The sequence below is a fragment of the Diabrotica virgifera genome, chromosome 7, assembly GCF_917563875.1.
Source record: "Diabrotica virgifera virgifera chromosome 7, PGI_DIABVI_V3a".
NCBI lineage: Eukaryota > Metazoa > Arthropoda > Insecta > Coleoptera > Chrysomelidae > Diabrotica > Diabrotica virgifera.
The window spans coordinates 157,586,814-157,595,083 of NC_065449.1; the positions used below are offsets into that span (position 1 = coordinate 157,586,814).

An 8,270-nucleotide genomic window follows, 5' to 3' on the forward strand; every position below is an offset into this window, starting at 1 on the left:
AGCTATCTGTCTCACCAAATTTGCAATGAATTTTTGGAAGTAATGAAATCAAAGCTTGTGAAAACTTTTGACGCTGTCATTGCTTTAGTTAAAAACTAGGGATCCATCAAACCTATTTTTCCAGTTAAGCAATAACAGAGACAAAAAATTAGCAATTAAAAATGAAGCCAAGACACTGCAGAATAAAATCTTTGAGACAGCTCTATTGACACTGATTTGGACAAAAATTTTGGAACTAGTTAATGCAAAACCAATACTTGAACGTGAAGAAACTGTGGACTTAAACGTGTCAATTGAAGTAGAAATAATGACATCTATTTTGAGATTTGTTGGAGACGTAAGAAATATGTCAAGCGAAATTGAACTAGAAGCCAAAAATATTTTTTTGCGAAGACGGTAATATGTGCTACAACGATGTTACATCAGCTGTTAGATGATTTTCTACGCTAGATAAAGAAACAGCCAAGACGTCAATTAATACTTTATATGTGGAATATAAAAAATATGTTGATGAAACCAAAGAGAACTTGCATAATGAAATTACCCATTCTATAAAATTATGCCAAAAGTTGAATAAACATTTATAAAATTTGGTGTCATCCAGGATGTAAAGATTGGAAAGGCAACATTTCCCAATATTTTACCTTTACAGCAAGTTTATTTCACGATACCAACTTCTAATGCATCAGGCCAGCGGTCTTTTTCGGCTTTAAAAAGAATAAAAATATATTTAACGCCAAATATGGGTCAAGAAAATCTAGACGGATATAACTATTATTGTATTATAGAAAATGAAGACCTGGAGCAAATGAATTGTGATAGTATTATCAGACAGATTGCTAATACCTAGTCAAGCAAAAAAGTGATCTAATTTTTTTCATATGTATTTTTTAGAATAAATTTTTTAGCTTGTCATGTGTTGTTTTTTGTAACTTTCTGTTTTTTTTTATACATTTTTAAATGTATTTTTTGGAATATTTTTTACGTTTGCGATTCTTCTTGTTTGCTAAAAATTGTGTATGGATTTTACGGGTATAAATACATGAATGTGTTTTCTTGTAAAAAATCTGACAACGAATAGCAATTAAGGGGGCCCCTAAATATTCAGCGCCCAGGGCCCGAAGTTAGGTTAAACCGGCACTGCCGATGTCTGTACTGACTTATGGATGGAGGTTCACAGAAATAACGTATATAACAAGTAAGTATTTTATATTAGCAGGTGGTACATTTTGCCCCACCCCACTGTGCTAGAATCGTCAATGAATACTTACAGAACGTCGGGATTGTTTGTATGCAATGGCCTGCTTTCAGCATCGACCTCAATGCGACCGAACATCTATTGGACACTCTGGGAAGATGAATAATTTAAGTTCGGCACCCCGCTCAAACAACGTTAGTGAGCTTAATGACTATTAATGAGCTTAAAATTGTGTTTTCATTTATGTTTATTTTTGAATGTATTAATGTATAATCCCCAATCTATAAGTGGCATCTCCAAAATTGTGTCTTCTCTAAAAAATAGGCTTGGGTCGAATTTTTTTCCAACTGAGTGTAGTTAACAGTGTAGTCAAGAAGGTTTTATCAAAGGTACCTACCTAACTATTAACTATGACGCATAAGTGGCGTCAGTAGTAGGTACTTAGGTACTGTGTTACTAAATGAACGATTTAGTAGAAAAAGCGACGCTTGTTCAAGGTGGGCACCGAACGTGTTAACCAATGTGTTAATGTTAAACAATAATAATTAATGAATAATTAATGATACCTACTATTCTTTTTAGAAATAATTGTGGAACTTTTATCATTATACAACCATATACTAAATGGATATATGAATAATAAGTAGATATAATTAAAATTTGTAATCTTATCTCTAAATACCTAACTAAATAAGTATGTACCTAATATAATATAATAAATTATTATTCCTTTGATAATCTTTGACGTTTGCATACCTACTTCGCTTAAATGTATATTACGTCTTTTAACTCACTAGTTTCAACGACGAGGTGGCCGAGTGGTTAAGGCGTTGGACTGCTAATCCAATGGGCTCTGCCCGCGTGGGTTCGAATCCCATCCTCGTCGGAACTTTTTTGTTTTTTTTTTATTTTGTGTTTTAAAATTATTCATACATTTTCTTAAATATATAAATCGAATAATTAATAGTAATAATAAAAGTTATTTATTTAAATATAAAATCATTACTTCTTGTTTTTGTAAAACACAAGCACTTATGAAGCACCTATAATTTTTTACTCTAATTAATTACTATGTCAATCAATTTTCATCCGTTATAATCCATCATCCTCCATTTTCCGAAATTTATAAATTAACAACAATGTTGTAGTGTGTCATCAATAAAACAGATCATTTAATATTATAATAATTATTAAGGCTAGAAATGACAAATGCATGTATCTACTGAATGGTAATACTAATTAATAAAAAATATATAGTGGGACCTCGATAAGTCGGATTAATTGGGACCGCGGCCGATCTGGGTTAGCCGGAGAATATGGTAAAAATTAATAAATGCATATTATGAATAATAAACAAATACACATTATAATTGCAAAAACATGAAATACATAATGTACAAGTATATCTAAAATACGTACATTTGTATACAGTACTTATTGTTTATTTCTTGGGAAACTCTCAGTCAAAGTGAAAAAAATGTTTGTTTCGTCTGATGAAAATCGGTCCGGGTTAGCCAGACTTACGGGTTATCGGAGGCTGACGTATTGGGGTATAGTACGAGACTGTTTATAAGGAAATTTTTGGCTTTGGAGAATTTATAAAGTAATACGTATTTTTTTTATAGCGAGCGTGTATCACTTTTAAATACTCCATAGCCAAAAAAAATATTTGATAATCTACTCACGAAAAATATTGCATAATATCGCTGGAACAACACACTGGGGTCTGAAAAACCCAGGCACATGAATCGTTCAATGTAACTTGCGCATGTCTGCGTCTTTTGGCGATCCCAGTGGGTACTTTGGACCCCAGTGTGCAGTTAAAGGGTGTTACAATTTTGAGGTGATTTTTTATTATTTGTTAGTATGGCAGATTCTAAAAGAAAATATTAGCGTCCTGTGGGCGCATGAAGATGAACCTGAGACTATCGAAGATGATTTTGGAGACTCATCAGATGAAGACGATGATTATGTTCCTGAACATCAGTCTGACACTGATAACGAACAAAGTGACGACGATAATGAAGAAGAACAAACAGAACTCAATACCTCGCAAAGAAATATCGCCAGTATACTGGGAAAAATTGTTTAGAACATCGTACTGTTTAGAACATCGAGCTCAATTATGTTATGTGTGTCAGAACCAAAGTTAAAATGCCTGCCTAAGCTTAAGAGATGGTTATCTTGTAACAACATTTATGTTTTATTTTAGTTTAAAGGGTTTTTAAGAGACAAGTTTTATTTCACTGGAATTTTGTCTAATTTTTTGGTCATATTTCCATATTTTAAAAAAAGTTTAATAAAAGCACTAGATTATGTTTTTTCAGGTTTATCAGATCTAATGAGAAATGTTTCTTTTGAAAAAAAAAGAATGTGTGTACTTTGTACGCACGTAAGAAGTTATACTTCTATTATATGATTTCAACGAAATCAATATACTTTAAACAGTTTCTCTACTACTTTCCAAAAATTTTTATTAAAACAATACCAAAAATTAAAAAAATAAAAGAATAAAACACACACAAATACATTGAAAAATGCCACAAATGATTTCTGAACAATAATTGTTGCCAAAAATTTTAATTAAATACGTATTTTCTGAAAAAAATTACATAATAATATACTTACAATCATAAAATCTATAAAAAAATAAAAAAATGATAAAACTTGCATTGGGCTTGAACCTACTTCCCGTGTATCCCGCCGTACGAGAGTCGAAGAGATTTCAAACTGCACCACCTTGGCGTATACGTCATGTGGGAATATACACAAACAGATCAACTTTTTGCATTTTGTTTATATGAATTTTTATTAGTTTGACTTTTGTCGAATTAAAATACAACAATATATAGAGTAAGAAAACGATAAATTAGATGAAAATTAGAAAGTGTAGAAAGTTTTTTCGTAATCAGATTATATAAATTAAAGCATTGCCTACTAGGGGTATAGCATAGCAAGTACTAGGTAAGTACATTATTTTTTTTTACATTTTCCAAATAGGTATGAAGATAATTTTTTATTGGAATACAACTGAAACATTTAGAATTACGTACCTGTGGCTTTTCAAAACTATTTAAAAAGTCACTATAATTATAAATTTGATTTTATTTCTGTCCTCACAACAATAAACACTAATATATTATACAACATTTTTGTTTACCGATAACCTCCATATTGAACAATTATTGACAGATCATTTCAACACCCAATCAGAGCCCGTATAAAGACTAATACCAAACTGTCGGTGTGCGCATGAGCGCAGATCAATATAAATCCACCCTCAATCTCAATCGCGCCTAAAGAAGTATATCTTCAATAAACATATTTTGAAAATAAGATATTGTTGTTTATTGTTTTGTAAAATATACCACAGAAAAAATAAATAAATAACATTTTATTACTAAAAAAGACAATTAGGGTTTTCGAGACCCCACTGTGCAGTCTACGTTAGATAAACGAACTGTGTTGTTCTAGGGATATGCATGTGGAATTAAATTGCTTGTGCTGTTATTCTTAGCCCCCCTGTATCATACGAATAGGATTTCTTTTCCGAATGCCTTGTTTTAAAGTATCACCTAAATGCCATCATCGGATTTAAATCTGATCTGGGCTATATACTGGCCAGTATAATTTTTAAATTTAATATCAAGGTAAGTAATCACTATGCTAGCGACAGGAAGACGTGCATTAGCACCAATATTTCATATCCAATATGGCTTTTAAATGGCAAAACATGATTCTCTAAGGTGTTTTCAATGTACATATCAGCGTTCTCCTAATCACATTCACGTGTTCGGTATATCCTTTCAAAGCAATAATATCGCTCCGTAGCACTATGCCGCCACCACCAAAACTAACGCTCTGTATGAGGTTACAACTGACAAATTGTTCGCCAACTCTTCTGTAGACGAAGTTTTGTAAATCTTGCTATACAGGGTGTAACAAAAATACAGGTCATAAATTTAATCACATATTCTGGGACCAAAAATAGTTCGATTGAACCTAACTAACCTTAGTACAAATGTGCACATAAAAAAAGTTACAGCCCTTTGAAGTTACAAAATGAAAATCGATTTTTTCCAATATTTCGAAAACTATTGGAGATTTTTTATTGAAAATTAACATGTGGCATTGATATGGCAGTAGTACCTTAAGAAAAAATTATAGTGAAATTTAGATACCCCATAAAAATTTTATGGGGGTTTTGTTCTTTTAAACCCCCCAAACTTTTGTGTACGTTCCAATTTAGTTATTATTTTAGTACCGTTAGTTAAACGCAACGTTTTAAAAACTTTTTTGCCTCTTAGTACTTTTTCGAAAAGTCAGTTTTTATCGAGATATTTTACATATTTGTCAAATCAACCACATATTTGTATATGGCTAAGTACTCCAGGGAAATAAGGCAAAAATATACCATGTTCGGGACGCTTGAGCAGCCAGGTTGAAAATGGGTTTTTTTGGGTACTATATACCTAATACATTATACATACAAAAATGCCCGTCACAGTTCGGACGAGAAATTTAGTTATTAACAAATAAGTGTCAAAAACGGCAGTTTTTTCGTTTAAATCGCTACGGGTAAAAATAGAGTAATTAAATATCTTCTTTAGAGCCAAGGTTTAAAATGGCAGTTTTTTAATTTCGGTTCGATCATTTGTTGCTTCAGAAATTGCAAAATTAGACTAAAATTTCGAAAATAAAAAAAATGCTATAAATTTTGTGAAAATGACCTTAAGACTTTCATATTGCAAGAAAAGTTGAGATACACAGTCCGTATAATGCACAAAAAATTTTAAGACAATTCGTCAATTAGTTTAAATTTTATTCAATTTGTTTATCCCAATGAGCTTTTTTTTCGCAATATTATTGTTCAGAAAATAGTAATACAATAGCAATTCTGTAAAAACCACATGAAAGAAGAAAGTCATGGTTTCAAAGTATTTTAAAAAAATTATTAAAAATCATTTTTATCATTCCGAAAACATTTTACTAAAGTAGGGTCATTTTTAGTTCATAAACAATTTGAATAACTTTGTTAATATTGACTGTAGATTAAAACTACTTTGGGATTTGAAAAGCTGGTATTTTTACACAAATTTTCAAAGAAAACACTTTTTGCCTAGTTTATTTACAGTCAAATTTAGCCACTTTTTTATTTAATTGACAGCTACTTTGCTTATAACAATTAAGCAACCAAACTAGCGCCATTTCGAAGTTGAAGGTATATAGTTTATGTGTAAAAGTTTGAGTAAACTTCAACAGAGTTGTTTAAAGCTTTAAAAATAACGTTCTAACGAAATCGATTTGTGGTCAGTGGAAATGAATTATTAAAATCCGTGCACTCAAAAAATGAAACTGATTCTTCAAACATATGCTGCGATTAATATCTCCAGAGCTTGTTGATGAATTTTGATCATAATATAATTTTTTTTAAAATTGTATGTACTCGTAGTCTTGTAGAGTACGTTATGTACGTAAATCCCCACCTAACATTTCAAAATGTTAGGGGGAGTTCCTCTTATCACTCAGGGATATGAAAAATAGATTACGACCGATTCTAAGACCTACCGAATATACATACATAATTTCATAAAAATCGGTCAAGCGGTCTCGGAGGAGTATGACAACTAACACTGTGACAGAAGAATTTGATAGATATAAATATATAGATGGGTATTACCAAATAGGGGTTGGTGATGGAAAAGTGTAAATTAAGGGTTGTATGTATTTTTTAATTCTACATCACATAAAATTAAGATAGACAATTTTGTCCAAAAAAATAAACAAAAGGTCAGGGGGGCAATCCCCTTATAACTTATGGGTATGAAAAATAGATTAAAACCTATTCTCAGTCCCATAGGACACACTTGTAAAATTTCATGAAAATCGGCCAAGCCGTTTCGGAGTAGTATGGTAACTAACACTGTTACAGGAGAATTTTATGTATATTGAAGTAACTGTGAATTAAATAATAAAAGTGGCTAACTTTGACCGTAATTAACATAGGCAAAAAGTTTTTTTTGAAAATTTGTGTAAAAATACCAGCTTTTGAAATTCCAAGGTAAATTTACTCTACAGTCAATATTAACAAAGCTATCAAATTGTTTTCAAGCCAAAAATGACTACTTTAGTAAAATGTTTTCGTAGTGATAAATATTACTTTTTAATGATTTTCTTCAATAATTTGAAAACAAAACTATTGTTCTTTCATATGGTTTTCACAGAATTTCTATATAATTATTATTTTCTGAACAATAACATTACAAAAAAAGCTCTTTGGGATAAACAAATTGAATAAAATTTAAACTAATTGACGAATCGTCTTATAATTTTTTGTGCAGTATATGGACTCTTTGACCCAACTTTTTGTGAAATATAAAAGTCGTAAGGTCACTTTCGCGAAAGTTATAGCAAATTTTTTATTTTCGAAATTTTAGTTTTATTTTGCAATTTTCGAAGCAACAAATGATCGGACCAAAATTAAAAAACTGCCGTTTTAAACATAGTCTCATCTACTAAAAGAAGAATACTATAAATAAGATATTTAATTATACTATTTTTACTTGTAGCGATTTAAACGAAAAAACTGCCATTTTTGACCCTTATTTGTTAATAACTAAAATTCTCGTCCGAACTGTGACGGGCATTTTTGTATGTATAATGTATTAGGTATATAGTACCCAAAAAACCCATTTGCAACCTGGCTGCTCAAGTGTCCCGACAAAAACCTTATTTCCCTGGAGTAAAGTACGATTATGGAGACTTGATAATAATAGGAAAATTTATTTATGATTTACATTTTTAGGTATATTTTGAACCATATTAAAAAAGAAGCCACATCTCGATAAATGGTGCCTTATCGAAAAAACACAAAGAAGCAAAAAAGTTTTAAAAACACTTTGTTTAACTAATGGTATCGCAGTAATGGTTTAATTGGAACGTATACAACCATTTGGGGGGTTTAAAGGAACAAAACCCCTATATAATCTTTATGTAAACATATTAGGAAAGAAGCCGCAACTCGATAAAAACTGCCTTGTCGAAAAAATACTAAGAGCCAAAAACGTTTTGA

General features: G+C 30.9%; 1 non-coding gene across 1 annotated transcript; it reads left to right on the forward strand.

The window, feature by feature from the left end:
* The first annotated feature begins 2,002 nt into the window (after nucleotides 1-2,002).
* Trnas-gcu (transfer RNA serine (anticodon GCU)) lies at nucleotides 2,003-2,084 on the forward strand. The gene has a single exon. It is a non-coding gene; the product is annotated as a tRNA-Ser (tRNA).
* The last annotated feature ends 6,186 nt before the right edge of the window (nucleotides 2,085-8,270 follow it).